Source organism: Octopus bimaculoides, chromosome 20 (genome assembly GCF_046866305.1).
Source record: "Octopus bimaculoides isolate indiv1 chromosome 20, ASM4686630v1, whole genome shotgun sequence".
In the NCBI taxonomy this organism is placed as follows: Eukaryota; Metazoa; Mollusca; class Cephalopoda; order Octopoda; family Octopodidae; genus Octopus; species Octopus bimaculoides.
In genome coordinates, this window is record NC_142947.1 from 19,965,170 (window position 1) to 19,982,669 (window position 17,500).

At 34.4% G+C, this 17,500-nt stretch overlaps 1 long non-coding RNA gene across 43 annotated transcripts in view; it reads left to right on the forward strand.

Moving 5' to 3' along the window:
* The window catches only part of LOC106871257 (uncharacterized), a 434,384-nt gene that overhangs the window by 73,462 nt on the left and 343,422 nt on the right, over window positions 1-17,500 (forward strand). For 2 of the 43 annotated variants that reach the window (XR_016237580.1, XR_016237595.1), the window contains exon 3: window positions 7,929-8,101. The exons of the other annotated variants lie outside the window; for them this stretch is intronic. This is a non-coding gene — a long non-coding RNA (uncharacterized LOC106871257). The remainder of the gene's footprint in view (window positions 1-7,928; window positions 8,102-17,500) is intronic. 43 annotated transcript variants of the gene reach the window in all.

The window sequence follows — 17,500 nt, forward strand, 5'->3', positions numbered from 1 at the left end:
TGCGTGTTCGTGCGTGTGTGTGTGCGTGTGTGTGTGTGTGTGTGCGTGTTCGTGCGTGTGTGTGTGCGTGTGTGTGTGTGTGTGTGTTTGTGTGTTTCTTTGTTGTCTGTTTCTCTATCGCTTGACAACCAGTGTTGGTTTGTTTATATCTCCGTAACATAGCGGTTCGGTTTAGGTAACAGACTTTAAAAAAAGTACTTGCATCGATATGTTCGACTAAGATCGTTCAATGTGGTGCTTCAACATGTCCACGTTCCAATTACTGAAACAAGTAAAACACACTTTCAACTATAGGCACAAGGCCTGAGGAGGGGGTGGGGCTAGTCAATTCCTTCGACCTAAGTTCTCAATTGGTGCTTGTCCTATCGGCTCCAAAAGGTTGAAAGGTAAAGTCGATGGAATTTGAACAGAGAACGTAAAGACGATTAAAATGTCACTAAGCATTTTGCCCGGCCTGCTCACCGCCATGTGAAACAAGTAAATTGTAAACGATAAAGAAAAGTGCTAGGCTTATACAAACTGTCTCAGCATTAAAGTAGATATGTATGGGACGATGTGCGACTATACTTTTATAGGCGCAGGTGTGTCTGTGTGGTACGAAACTTGCCTCCCAACCACATAGTTCCGGGTTCAATCTCACTGCGTGGCACCTTGACCAAATGACTTCTACTACAGTATCAGGCCGACCAAAGCCTTGTGAGTAGATTTCTATGATGGAAACTGAAAGATGCCTGCCGTATATATATATATGTGTGTGTGTGTGTGTGTGTGTGTGTGTGTGTGCGTGCGTGCGTGCGTGTGTAAGTATGTGTGTGTATGCGTGCGTGCGTGCGTGTGTAAGTGTGTGTGTGTGTGTGTGTGTGTGTGTGTGTGCGTATGTTTATGTGCGTGTGTCTGTTTGACCACCACTCCGCCATCGCTTGACAACCGATGCTGGTTGTCAAGCGATGGACAAATGAGAGGACCGAGGGAGCCAAGGATTGCCAGCAAACCTGGAACGGAGGAAGTCACCGAAGAGCGGGTGAAGAACGTCCACTGATGCTCTGGCTTTGTTGGCCGTCACCCCATCCTGCTGAAACCACACACGTCGAATAGGCATACGTTTTCGTCGTAATTCAGACACAAAGTTGTTTATCATCGCGGAGTTAACAGTAACATTTCCATTATTGTCTCCACTGGTCTCCTATTCATTTGTGTACCTCGTATATGAAGTGCATTCACCCAACGTAAGTTTGTGTTATGGGCGGGAACAGCCTGATTGTTGAAGTGATGCCGAAACTCACGCTGAACTGCTGTGCCAGACTCTTTATTCTTCACGTAGCTGTCGTAGGTAAACAGGAAATGGTCTATCATCCATAGCGCCGTGGCTTCACCTAAAAAGAAAAAAAAACAAAGCTAAGACACCACGGACCGAATGGTACCTGTCGGACATGTGTCACTCCCGTTGGAGCTAAGTAATAGTCATTTCAAAAACGTCCGTCCTCTCTGTCCCACTCTATATTTTTCCATACCAGTTCCCAGCCAATACCTATCTATCTATCTATCTATCTATCTATCTATCTATCTATCTATCTATCTATCTATCTATCTATCTATCTATCTATATTACAAAGAATATGAGGTATTTAATTCACTGATGATCTAAACCAATAGGTAAGTGCTATAACTGGTCATCCGTTAGGTTCTCAACTGAGACTGGAGCTAGGGATCCGTAGTAGGCTTCCGAATCAGTAGGTAAATATTAAAGGAAAAGGGAAAGAATTCCAAGGCAGGACGAGCTTCTCAGGTAATTTAGAATATTTAATTAAAGTTCTTCTATCTTTATTCTACTCTCTACTGTTTTATTCTTCTATGTACTGTGAATTCTCTATCTGGAACTTTCCAGCATATTGACCCATTACCTGGAATATCCCAGAAACAGCTGTAAGACATTAATTACTTCTACTTCTCCTTTTTTGATTCACCTTATTCTAATTAAACACGTTAAATGACCTGAGGAACACCTCTTGCCTTGGTTTTGTTTTCCTTTTCATATATATATATATATATATATATATATATATATATATATATATATATATATATACATACATATGACGGGTTTCTTTCAGTCTACGAAATCTACTCAGTCACTGGTCTGTAGCTTAGCTGGGTCCACACATTGCATGGTTTTAGTCGGATGTATCGATCCAAAACTTATTTTTTTAAAGTTTGGTATTTATTCTATCGGACACTTTTCGCCCAACCGCGAAGTTACCGGACATAAACAAACCAATACCCGTTGACAAAAGTTGGATGAGTGGACAAAACAATGGCAAGGATACCCCCTACACACATTTCTCTGTTTGTCTGTCTCTTTATATAGACAACAGGCTTCTTTCAATCTCCGCCTACCTCATCCACTCACAAGCCTTTGATTGGTCCGGGGATATAGTAGAACACTCGCCAAAGGTGCCAATAACGGAGCGACTGTGAACCAACCACACTGTTAAACCTCACGAGAGAGGAGAGTGAGAGAGAGAGAGGGGGATAGAGAGAGAGAGAGAGAGAGATGCCTTGGAACGTTAGTTGAAGAAAAGCGGAATGTTTTCGCAATATTGATTTCAAATTTTGGCACAAGGCCAGCAAGATCGGAGGAGGGATGAATCGATTATATCGCCCCTAATGCTCAACTGGTACTTAACTTATCGATACCAAAAGGACGAAAGGCAAAGCCCACCTCAGCGGAATTTGTACTCAGAACGTGGAGACGGGAAAATGTTGCTAAACATTTTGCCCGGTGTGCTAACGATTCTACCAGCTCACTGCCTTATTTCTTCAAACTATTATTGTGCAAAGAAATGAGTGAGGAACTATATTGGAATTCTGCATGTAATAGTTCCAGTTTCGCTTCGGTACAACTTAACTGTTTAAATGTTAAAGTTTTAACCCTCATTTTATGGGATCCGCTTAAAAAAAAGAGATCTTAAATTTTCTATCGTTTAAATAGCAGGTGCTCAAAATCTTTAAAAAAAAAAATGCTTTTAATTATCAATCTTATCTTTTTAATCAAACATTTATCAAAATTGGAGTATCTACAGCTGCTTTCTATTTCTTTTTCTTTATGTTCGCTTACGAATGTAAAGAAAATTTTGTGTTTTATATATATATTTTTTGTTCGCATTTGAGATATGTAAATATATTAAATATATTATATTTGTGCTTGTAATTACATTTGCCATTCTTAATAGATGCATTTTAGATTTTCCAAAACGAAGCATTGTAACACTAATACGTATTAAATAGACTTTTTAAAAAACTAATAAAGCTATTATAAGATAATCGTATTCTTTGCCAATTGAATTAATGCATAAATACATTCATAAAACAGAGGATTGAAATTTAAAAAACATTTTAAGATTTATTTTTTATTGAATTATTTGTAAGTACTCTTTATGCTGTTTCTGAAGCTGTGAAATGAAGAACAAACGGGGGTAGCTGATGAAGGAAAATGTTCTCTACGTGGCTTGTGTGTTTTCTGTACTCTGGCTATTATTATTTTCTTGTCTACGTTTTGTTTGCAATGTCCTGTACCCAGATATGCACCTATATATACAGGTAGACGTAGGTATGCACATACCTGTACGTATATATGCATATACTCATTTATTATTGTTTTATATATATATATTTTATATATATATATATATATATATATATTTTATATATATATATATATATATATATATATATGTATATATATATATATATATATATGTATATATATACATGTATACGACGGGCTTCTTTCAGTTTCCGTCTACCAAATCCACTCACAAGGCTTTGGTCGGCCCGAGGCTATAGTAGAAGACACTTGCTCAAGGTGCCATGCAGTGGGAATGAAGCCGGAACCATGTGGTTGGTAAGCAAGCTACTTACCACACAGCACTCCTGCGCCTATATATATATATATAGGAAAACATGGATTAAAAATAGTGATCAAGTTAGTAATGGAAGCTATGTAACTTTAATGTAAATTGCGACTTATAATTTTTTCCCAGCACTTCATCTCAATCAAGCCACGAGCCAACGAAGGGGTCTCTAAGCAGTCCACCAAACAGTTAGAAATAATAGCCAACACTCCAGCAAATTGTACCTTTTAATACACAGATAACTGTATATCACCATTTTTGTCCTTGGTTGCCAACTGTTATTTCGTTTTTGCTTATCCCTAGAAAGTCTGAACAATGGCTAATATTTCCTTCAGACTTAGCTTCTTTTACTTTTATTCAAACTCCAAAGAATCCCTCTCAACACATGGCTATGATGCTCCCTCACTAGTCCTCTTCATGATCAGAGATGCACTTATTGTCTGCCACTAAGGGACATGCTCATGTGGTTAACGTCAAGAAACTGGCTAGCAAATCTGTGGAATTGAGCAGACTATTTGCTATAACGATATTTCTGCTTCAGCAAATAATTCAGCGCTGAATCTGTCTCAAATATAATGGAAAATTGGTCAGTTTCAAAACATTGACATCCAGATCAGAAAAGCAAAGTTTGAAGGAAATACTAGTAATTTCTTTTGATTTCTAGCTAGAAGCAAGTAGGAAATAACACTTACTGACCAAAGACAAAATAAATAACTAAAAACTTGTTACACAGTGTAATTACATTTATATTCATAAAGAAAGTAGATCGTCCTGAAAATATGCTTCATTTTATAATTTTGTTTATCTATGAATACGGTTTTTATGGATGTCTTTCGACCAATGTCCTTTTTACCAATATGACTTTCATATTTTGACGGCGCTTCCATCTTCAGATGTTAAGGCCCGGCGTGTAGGAGAGAGGTTATAACCCACCACCAATTAGAGCCTGGCGAGACCCTGTGAAGCAAAGCGATTTATTGACGCGAGACCCTGGATAACCCTATAAACCGACCATAACTAACTACCTCTCTCTCTCTTTCTCTCTTTATATATATATATAAAAATACACACACATACATATATATGTGTGTTGTGTATAAATGTGTGTGTGTGTATGTATATATGTGTGTCTGTGTGAGTTTGTACGTATGTATGTAAGTATGTATGTATGCATCTATCTATCTATCTATCTGTCTGTATACATATATATATATATATATATAAGGTTGAGGAGGGTATTGGATTTAACCAAACCCAGGAGGATACAGGTAATACCGAGTAAGTGCTGTATACCGACTGGTTTGCCCCAGTCGTTGTATGAATAGGATTGGGTATTATAAGTCGTGTATTAGCGTGTGTATATGTAAATATATAAAAACAAAAAGATAAAGGGAGCAAAGGTAAGGTTGGAGAAGTATTTTATGGATAGAGTCTTACAGCTGTTTCTGGGAAGATCCAGTATTTCCCTTCATCGGAGACAGAAAAAATAAAGTAATCTATTATTATATCCATAGGCGGATATTTTCATACTAAAAATATTTTCATACTATAAACATCCGCCTATGGATATAATAATAGATTACTTTATTTTTTCTATCTCCGATGAAGGGAAGTACTGGATCTTCCCAGAAACAGCTGTAAGACTCTATCCATAAAATACTTCTCCAACCTTACCTTTGCTCTCTTTATCTTTTTGTTTTTATATATTTACATATATATATATATATATATATATATATATATATATATATATATGAGAAAATGTGTTGACAAAAGAATAAACGATTATCTTATGAAGTTCGAAAGATGATCGTTTAATCCTTTATCTCATTTTCTTATAATAGTAAGGACGAATATAGGGTGATCATGGAAAAAAATTATTTGTCCTATGAACAAAGAATTTGAATCTTGAAATCCTAATTGTCCTTACTGAATTGCCTAAGATTTAAAGTTTATGTGTATCCGTTAGTATCTGTTTTGATGTGAAACATTTTCAATACACATGTTAGAGATTGTAGTTTTTATTTAAAAAGGCGGCGAGCTGGCAGAATCGCTAACACGCCGGACAAAATGCTTGGTAGCATTTTGTCCGTCTTTGTATAATTTTTAGTTCAAATTCTGCCAATTTTGACTTAACAGAATGCATCAGCGCTGTCTATACCGGTTTATTCTGGCTTAAGCCTTATTGTAGTCTAAGTCAACCGATATTTGTTAATTATGACTTAATCGTTTAGAAAGAAGTCACTTGTTGAACTGTTCATTCTCACGAAGGAGAAATGGGACAGTATTGATGCTGAGTCATTGTTGAGAGAGAGAGAGAGAGGGGGGGGGGGAAAGGGGGGGAAGAGAGAGAGAGGAAGTCTTACACTACGAATTACATGATATGTGGAGGCAGCTGTGTCATGTGGTTCAGAGATTGTGTGCAGCATGCTCGTAAAGAATAGACATCGTTGTAATAGTCATAGAAAGGGCAAAGATAAGAAACATTGCATGCGTGTGGTTATTGGTTGCAGTGCGTTATTGAGCCTTTGACAATCAGCTTGAAGCCTTTCTGTAGGATACGCTATATAATATTTGTAATTGACATATTCCAGAGTAATGCTCTGGAATAAGACACGTTTACTATTGTTGAGTCTTCGAAACTGCGCTTCAGGAAACTTTGTTCCTAACCAGATGTCATATATATATATATATATATATATATATATATATATATATATATATATATATATATATATATATATATATATATATATATATGTAAACTGGAATATCACCCAAAAAGGACTGCTTATAATGTACTAGGTAAAGTGCGTTCGACCACTGCCAGAAATAAGCATTTGTGAGTGCATTCTCAGTTTGTGTATATGTACACACACACACATGTATGTTTGTATGTATGTATGCATGTATGTATGTACGTACATATAGGTTATTTCAAGTGGTGCACTAATATTATCTATTATGAAAAAGTAGGCAGTCAAAATGTTAGATAGTTACTTATTTGGCACTTTCATCTCGTTTCAGAAATTCATTAAGAATGACTTTTGGTACAGGAAAATTTATAACTTTCATGTACATATATGTATGAGTTAGTCGAAAAAATCTGGAATTGAATTGGGAAGAGAATGGTGTTTGTTTTTTTGAATGTAAGTGTAAAGAGAATATTTCTTTTTTCATTTTGCTTTTCAACAGGGAAGCTTCTAAAGTGCACTAGGCTATTTCACACAGAGAAGCAAATAAGGTCTGTTATTTTTGTGAAATAATTATATTTTTCCTGTTTCTGGTTACATTTCAGCTTCACATGACTTCTCCCTCAAAAATGTTTCATTAAATCTTCTTTAAACAACTTCATGATCCGACTCTCCGACAGGTCACCAACTCAGTTCACATACGTGAAGCTAGACGTTCTACAGAAAGAATAAGCAGACTAACAACAACCATTAGATATAGAGAATAATTTCCATATCATACTAATAACAACAGTATAATTTTAACAATATCTTGACCTCAGTTACGATACAATATACCAAGAAAACATAACATGGAATAATATAAATTAACCAGTGTTGCGTGCGTGCGTTTTATGTGTATGTTGGCATAAATACCATATGATACCTATGTATCAGTTGTCATATATATATGTGCGCGCGCGCGCGTGTATGTGTGTGTGTGTGTGTGTGTGTGTGTGTATTAAGAAAAGGGAAGTATGAGAATTTTGTATAATTATTTATTCAACGCTTTCATCCGTTTCAGAGATCAGGAATGATATATTTACAGAAAATTCATACATTTCTATATATATTAGTTGAAAAAAATCTGGAGTTGAATTGTGAAGAGAAATGATTTTTGTTGTTTTGAATCTATATATGCGCGTGTTTGTGTATATATGCGCGTGTTTGTGTATATATGTGTGTGTGGATGTATGATTGTGTATGTGTGTGTATGGTGAATGTTTGGAAGCTTGCTTAAGTGATTTTTGAAACGTTCGTTTATCTTCTCTCTATGTTTTTCTAGCCAGTGTTTGATTAATTCCAGTCCCAAAGTGTGATTCATATTCAAACTATCTATAAACTTTAAACAATCTATACATATTTATTCGGATGTACCAGACATAAGAATGAATGGATTACAATGAAACTCACAACTATGGGGTATCAGAAACGTGGAAGAATTCACAGAAAGAACCAGTAAGTTGAATCTACTTATCTCAAAACTCGACACAATTTTTTCCATTATAAATAAAGTTGTGAATGACATTTAGGCTCAAGGAACTCTTTTTAAAACATTTTAGCAATAAGAACCAATGATGCAGATTCTACCAATGGACTACCCCTATCTCAATGCTAACATGCATAATAGAAATGCATTTGATGTGATGACAGAGCCAACACTTACCAAAATTGGCGAAACGAAGAAAATCCAATCCTCCCCAGAAAATTCCTCGTTAGAGAAATAAAGGGTGAAAAGCTAGAAGAGACAACAATATGTGCATTATGCTGTCTGTAAACAGAAATGTCCCTTCTCCATTCTTTGTTGGTTCATTAATTACGACAAACTATGGAGAAAAATCCATTATGAAAAAAAAAACGACAATGGAAAGATATAAAAAATTCAAAAAAATGGAAATCGGTCCCCGAGGAACCAAATAAAGGTATCAGGCTCCCAGTCATTTAAAGGCATATCTGGAGATGGTCTCAAGATCATCCCAAATGCAAACTAGATACCTATACGCCACAATGCCAAAACATAGCTCTACCACAAGAAAATTCACGAGATATAGAAGACAACTACCAATCCATAATACCAAATATCCTAGATGGGCAAATACATGGGGAGAAAGACAAGGAAAAAAATCAAAGTCAATGTAAATAGACATCATGAAGGCTTAAGAAATCCACGGTTAACGACCAAGCATATAAGAGGATGAGAAGAGGACAGATACTATATGCAGCGTAATAGAGAACATGGAATGTTTTCTCACCCACGAAGAAACAACAAGAACTCTAGAAACTGGTAACAGATTCGCAGTGCTATAACTCTATTTTTTTAGGGAGAACATACTACCACCGGGCCTCAGATCCGATGAAACAAAAAAAATTAAATAAACCTACAGAACATATAGACCCTCAAATTATAAATTCATCTAAAAGAAACCTCAACAAAAACAAAATAGATCTTTTATTGAAAGGTTTCAAATTTACCCTTACTCCTACTTCTAATCTCATAGAACTAAAAGCAGACGTTGAAAATTTTAGTCGCCACTTTCGCCTTATAGAATTCATCGGCAATAAGAATATAAATGATAAGTGAATTGTAGGAAATAAATCCTACTTCACCCCTTAGAAGGAGAGTGACAAGCATTTAGATAATATATATATATAGGCACAATTTCCAAATTACTTCTCAGTGCCCATAAATACAAACAAAACGTTTGTAGAGAAGCAAAGGAAGCCTTATTAATTCTGAAGAATAACAACTCAGTCATCCTAAAAGAAGCGAATAAGAGTGATTATGGACAGGGACTGTTATAAAGACAAAATATTGGAACATATAATAGACAAGGTTTACTGTAAGGAAGAAATAAGAAATCTAGAAAAAACAAGAATGAATAAAGTCAGAACATAAATTGTCCAACACCCAGGCTTCTTCACAGATAATAAAATAGGCTACTTATGTTACTCTGAAATTAAAGACAGAAATTTCCACGGTTTACTCAAGATCCACGAGAGCTATAAGTGATCAGAAGAATCACTACATAAAAATACTAAGACCCACTGATCTCAAATTGAAACCAATGGTTGCTGGGCCACAATTTCCAAATTAGCGATTAAGTCATCTTTTAGATATACTCATTGAACCCTTATGCCCATTAATACTCAGCTATTTCCGAAACAATATGAATTTTCTCAAATGCATCCCACTCAATGTCCCAGAAGGGACTATCCTTACAAGATTCGATGTTAATAACCTTTACACTAATATACCTTCTACTTTGAACCGGGAAGTAATCAAACACTGAGTAGAAAAACAGAGTGAAGATAAACGAACATTTCAAAACGGATATCAATATCAAGAACACCTTTAACTTTGATAGTAAAGCATATCGACAAATAAAGGGTATGATAGTGGGGACGAAATTTTTACCCTCATACGCTAACCTGGTCATGAGTTTTTGAAAAGAAAAGCTACGAGAGGAAGTACAAAACGCTTTTGACCCAAATATCAAGAAATATTTCATTTTGACGTGGATACGCTTCCTCTAAAACTGCTTTATTTTTGGGGGAAAAAATGATTATTAACAAATATTTAACAATATTCTGAACACCCCTCCCCGACATATCAAATTCTCGTCAGAGACCATTCATAATGACTTGCCTTTCCTAGACTTTTGCATAAAAATCCGCGACTCCACAGTAACAACGATATATTTAAAAAACAAAATACTCACACGCAGTATTTGAAATTCTACTCTTGCTATCCCTCACACAACAAAAGCAACATTCCATATAGTATGACCAGACGTATCCGTGCAATAGGTTTTGATCCGAAAATACGTCAAATGCGACTCACTGAAATCAATGGCTTCCTAAAACAAATCCCAGAATTACTCCTTAAAACTAATAAATGCTGGAATTATAAAGGCGATGAAACTGGACATCATACAACTGAAGACACATAAGAAGAAAGCGAAAGAAAATACTACTCCATTTATCAGTACAGATAATCCATGAGTAACCAACATTTTCAGCACTATAAAAATAAACCTTTTAGTACTCTTACAAAGCTCCAAAATGAAAAACTTGGTTGATGAAAACCTTATATGAAACAGTAAATGTCAGCCAAAAAATCTTAGAAAACATCTCACTCGGGCAAAATCACATCAGGGGATAATTCAGAATTCTCCGTGAAGGATTGTAGAGATAATAGATGTGGAATATGTGATGACAACAACTTCAAATATTTGGACACTGGTTTCCATAGAAAATTTAAAAGTGGATTCTCTTTCCAAGTAAATGCAGATATGAACTGCAAGATACAAATTCTCATATACTGCATAACCTGCCCCAATTGCAAGGAAAATTATATTGGCGAAAACAACAATTCCCTTTGACAATGTGCAAGAATTCAAATACAACACATTAGACAGAAAGAACTACGAAAGTTTCCGCTCAGCAAGCATCTGGAAATATGTGGAAACAGCAGATTCAAAATCTTTCCTTTCTACAGACGCCTAATGGATAACGCAAAGTACCGAAAGGCAATCAAAAAATTCTTACCTAGACTAAACGTTTTAAAAATCGAAAAATATGTATTTATGATCAAATGAGAAATCCTTATTAAAATGTTTTCATTACTGTTTCTGAAATAATTAGAAAAAATCGCTTAAGCCACCAACACGCAACACACACACGCTGTCTCTCTCTCTCTCTCACACACACACACACACACACACACACATACACACACACACACACATACATACATATTTAATAACCTTCCAAAACAACTTTGATAGAGTCTATTTTCTACTGCTGGATAACATGACAACTGACAAAAGAAAAAGGAAACAATATCTAAAAGAAAGTTAACCTCTTGAACTATCATCAGTTTCAGCCATTCAAGAAAAAGACACCATTCCACAGCTTGGTAGCATGACAATTGACCAAAGAATACCATGCAATTTCAATCATCTCAGAAAAAGACACTTTCTTTCTTTCTTTCTTTCTTTCTTTCTTTCTTTCTTTCTTTCTTTCTTTCGTCCTTTTTCTCCCCCTAACCGACCTTCCAAAAATTCACCACAACACACTTACATATTCACACATACAAACATATACATGAACACACAAATAGATTAAAAACAAAACAAAGAACATATCTCCCCGATTCAACCACAGTTTTTTTTTCAAATAACTCACATATATTATTTAAAACGTCAGAAATTTTCTATACAAAAATCATTCCTGATGAATTTCTTAAACGAGATGAAAGCGCTGAATAAATAATTATCTAAAATTTTGATACTTCCTTTTTCTTAATATATATGTATATATATATATATATATATATATATATATATATATAGAGAGAGAGAGAGAGAGAGAGAGAGAGAGAGAGAGAGATACATACATATGACAATTGATACATGAGTATCAAATGGTATTTATATCAACATACACACAAATGCATAAACGCAACACTTGTTAGTTTATATTATTTCATATCCCGTTTTCTTGGTATTATGTTCCATTTCTGAGGGCAGGATATTGTTCAAATACTGCTGTTATTAGTATGATATGGAAATTATTCTCTTTATATCCAGCGCTTGTTGTTACTCTTCTCATTCTTTCTGTGGAACTTCTAGCTTCACGTATGTGAACTGAGATGGTGACCTGTCAGAGCGTCGGATTATGAAGTTGTTTAAAGAAGATTCAATAAAACATTTTTTGTGGGAGAAGTCATGTGAAGCTGAAATGTAACCAGAAACAGGAAAAATATAATTATGTCACAAAAATAACAGCCCTTATTTGCTTCTCTGTATGGGATAGCCTAGTGCACCTTAGAAGCTTCCCTGTTGAAAAGGAAAATGCAAAAAGAAACATTCTCTCTGCGCTTAGTAAAAAATTCCAAATACTAGGAGTCAGATGATGATACACCTACTCAGCGTAATGATGATGATGATGATGATGATGATGATGCTGTCTAGGCCTGAAATTTTGGGGAAAGTGATAGTCGATTACATCGACCCTAGTATTCAACTGGTACTTATTTTATCGACTCCGGAAAGATGAAAGGCAAAGTTGACCACGACGGAATTTGAACTCAGAACGGTATGCATTTCACCAGGCGTGCTAACAACGATTCTGCCAGTTCTCCGCCTTCCATAATAATGATAATAATAATAATAATAATAATAATAATAATAATAATAATAATAATAATAATAATAATAATAATAATAATAATAATAATAATAAAACAGCTACTCTTTCTGTCCTGGATTCTCTCAATACTCACAACAGGACATAATTGTGGGCTTATTTAGTGGTCCTCTGGAGGTCATGAGGGTATGTATGCCTATGCAGACGTCCTCCGAACTTGATATAGGGGAAGGTTAAATCGGCGCTGACCACCTGCACATCAAGTCAGTGTTCACGAGGCAAAGAAAACTGCCATTGCCTTGTTAGTAATATACAGGTATATTGTTTCACTTCTTTTGTACGCTTTAGGGACGAAATGTCGCCACACGTTTGTCATCTGAGGGAAAGGCTATGTTTCTTGTTGGAAAATATACTTGCAAACTGTTTTTGTTATTTTTTCTTTTAGTTTATATTTGCAACACTTTCGATTGACAGAATGCGTGTGTACATGCATCTATGGATATTCCTTTTGTTGTCGCTGAGCGAGATTTCAAAGCCTGCTAAATTACTGTTGCTTTAGTTTTGTTTATGTCTGCTTAATTCTTGTGTATTGTTAGAATAACGTTTTGGTTGTTTTTCTATTTTTATATCTGTGCCAATATATTTTCTATGTTTGCATCAAAGAGGCGTGTTTGTTATTCTTTGTTCTAACATCCCTGTGGCGAACACCTCTTCCTGCTCCTCTGTAAAGATAAAGCTATGTCGATGTATCAGGGAACGAAATGTTTATAAAATAAGAATGTAAATATCTATAAACAAAATCTTACTCCGTTCATCTCAAGGTCAATGCATTGGATCAACAACAAATATTCTAGAAAGTTCCTTTGGTAAAATAATAATTTTCAAAAAAACCCATCCTTTTATATTATTAAATAAATTTCAGGAATATAAAAAATATTAGAAGAGCTTGTCGAAAATGTCCTCACAAGACGAAAACAACGTCAACAACAATAACAACAAGAATAACATCATCGTCAGCATCAGTAATGCCAACAAAAACAACAATAATAATAATAATCGTTTTTTTATATATCAACAAGAACCACTCGTACAAGCGGGAGTGATGGCGAGGATGTTGCAAAGTACGTGATTAGGAGCCAAAACATTTTATGACAAGAGCGGAAATGCGAATGGTAGTGCTAAAGTTGTAGAGAAGGATGTGTCTCTAATAGTAACGTGCAACAGCACTTACAACAATTGCAGACATTCGCGAGCTCATGGCCGTCGAACCACCACCACCACCACCACCACCACCACCATTATCATCATCATCATTATCATCCTCATCATCATCATCATCACCATCATCATCATCACCATCATCATCATCATCATCGTCGTTGTCATCTAAGTAAAATAACAGTAACAACGACGATGACATCATTAACATCTGTAATCAGTAATTCGTATCAATCCATTACCACATGTAACCCCACGTGATAAGAACATTCTTCCCACACCCGCAATTTTCATCACTTTTTTTTTATCACCTAAATCAATCGTTTTACAATACAGTTTTTTTTTCATATACACCTACGCATACCAAACATACACGCATGCACACATCCATAAATGCATACATACACTCGCGCTTACATTTACATATGCATATCTATGCGTGTGTGCATGTATATGCATGTATATATATTATATACACATTTATATATATATATATATATATATATATATATATATATATATATATATATGTATATATTATATGCACATTTATATACATATATACATATATATGTATGTATATATTATATACATATTTATATATATGTACTAGCAGTATAACCCGACCTTGTCCTGGTGTGACTTATTACGCCATCTACGATAAGTTTTGCTAGGTGAAAATCAACTAAAAAAGAAACCCTTACAACGAAAAAACCCTTATGATGTAAATATGTTCATAATTCAAAAGACGATGAAATTAATAGGGAAAGTCTGAAGGTTGTTTTGCGTAACATTATTAAGCGTACGTAAATTTCATCCGTCTAATTGGCTATAGAAATGCTTGTGCAAAACAACTTTTTGCGCTGCCCTGATTATACATAGCAGGAGCTAGGACGGCAATTTGTGATGAAGCAATTGCTGGTGATCTGTTGGTACACAGTTTTGCCAGAATTCTATCAGATTGGGCTGAAGATGTTGATGCACCATTTTGCATTATGTTCAAAGTAGCTTCTGGAATGTGGTAAATTGCTGCAGTCTGTTGCTGTCATTTTAAACCGGTTGCTTTCCCCAGCAAACTCTCTTCTTTGGAAGCATAATCTATGTATATATTAAACAGAACAACAAAAGTTATAATAGATGGCAGGGTCGGTACTTTTCACATATCCGTAATTTTTCAGATTAACTCCCGCACGATTACCCAACCCTAATCCTAAACCTAATCCTAACACTAACCATAACATTAACCCTAAACCCTAACCCTAACCCTAACCCTAAAACCCTAAAACCCTAAAACCGTAACCGTAACACTAATCCTAACACTAACCGTAACCCTAACCCTAAACCCTAACCCCTAACCCTAACCCCTAACCCTGACCCTAAAACCCTAACCCTAACACCCTAGTGAAAATCGTATTATATTTACAAAACTTTCACGAACAGGAGTTATATTTTACTGAATGATTGTGTACTTGCAGGTGTATGCGTTTGAGAGAGCGAGAGAGGAAGAGGTAGAGAGTGGGGAGAAAGGAATAGAGGTAGTTAAAAGTTTTCTTATGACGGCTTCTCTTTACTGCCTATTACTTCATTAGAAATCCATGGATGCACTTACGCATATAATAGGGAAAAATGAAACAAATATGGACGACTTGCTCCGAAACACCACCGAGTGGGGAACACTTCTCAAAAATAACCTGCAGTTGTTTCCTTCAAAATTTCTACATGCTTGAAATGTACATACATCAAGGTATATTTGTAGAAAAGTTCACGAAAAAATATTCATTTTCCTGGAAGTTAAGAGGAATTTAAGTGGAATTTCCGAAAATTCTCCCCCACCTTTCTCCCAAAACACATTCACTGAAACTTTTTGTATATTCGGTATCTACATAATAAATAATATACGCATAGAAAATTTCATAAAAAAATATTCATTTTTCTGAAAGTTATGACCTTCCAAAGTCGGTGGGTACAACTCTGTAGTTATGCCACATTGACGAACGTGAATGATTGTGTTTACTTGCACGTGTATGTGTTTGAGAGAGCGAGAGAGGAAGAGAGGAAGAGGGGGAGATAGAGAACGGGAGCAATGTGTATGTTGTCACCAGATTACGTATGTGTGGTTGTGTGTGTTTTTACGTATTAATGTTATGAAAAATAGGTAAAGAATACTGAGAAGAAAGTTTAATCTATGACGTTGTATGTATCACTTTCTCTCTCTGTTGAGCACGTGTGTAAGAACGCTGTTCCAGGTAGAAGGGAAGAAATACTAAAGTTGCTAGAAACAACAGCCAAATCTCCCTTAAATCATACAAAGTAAACGGAATTTAAAAAATCTAATTACTACACTGGAAAGTTCACATCGAGAAAATTCCATTGACGTAAAAACTTTTACGAAGAAGTGGAAAATGTGGATTTCTATAAACTTTTAAAAAGGCTTCACACAGACACACAACTTCAGCTTTATATATTAAGATATATATACATGTGTATGTATATATATATACATATATGTATGTGTATATATATATGTATATATATACATATATATATATATATATATATATATATATATATATATATATATATATATATATATATATATATATATATATATATATATATATATATATATATATATATATATGTATGTATGTATATATGTATGGATGGATGAATGTATATGTATATATATCTATATCTCCATCTATCTATATATATATACATACACACAGTGCTCCAGGATGGCCGCAGTCAAACGACTGAAAAAAGTACAGGAATAAAAGAATATGTATGTGTATATATATATATATATATATATATATATACATATAAATATATATATATATATATATATATATATATATATATATATATATATATATATATATATATATATATATATATATATATATATGCTTGTAAAGTGAGGGCATGTCATTGAAAAACTAACAACCGAGCGACTGTTCGATCAACACATTAAACAAACAATTGCATAGTTGGTAACATAAAGATGTGGTATTGAACCAGTGAGTGTGTTTAATTGAATTTATATTGATATGATGACCCTCTCTAGATACAAGAAAATACATATATTTATATATATTGATAGTAATGATAAGACAACAAAAGAATGAAAGAAACCTCGATATTATGTAAAAAGAGGAATTTATCTGTAAATATAATGTTACAATTATTCAGTAGCCACAGAATAATTGTCACATATTATATTTACACACACACACACACATATATATATATATATATATATATATATATATATATATATATATATATATATATATATATATATATATATATATATATATATATATATATATATATATATATATGTATATATATATGTATGTATGTATAAATCATTTGGACGGAAAAATATCAATTCTGTAGACGAGGTCAGAACAGTTCTGGAGGTGTAATTTTTGTCAAAGACAAGTGAATTTTGGAAGAGAGACCTTTTACCAGATAGATGGA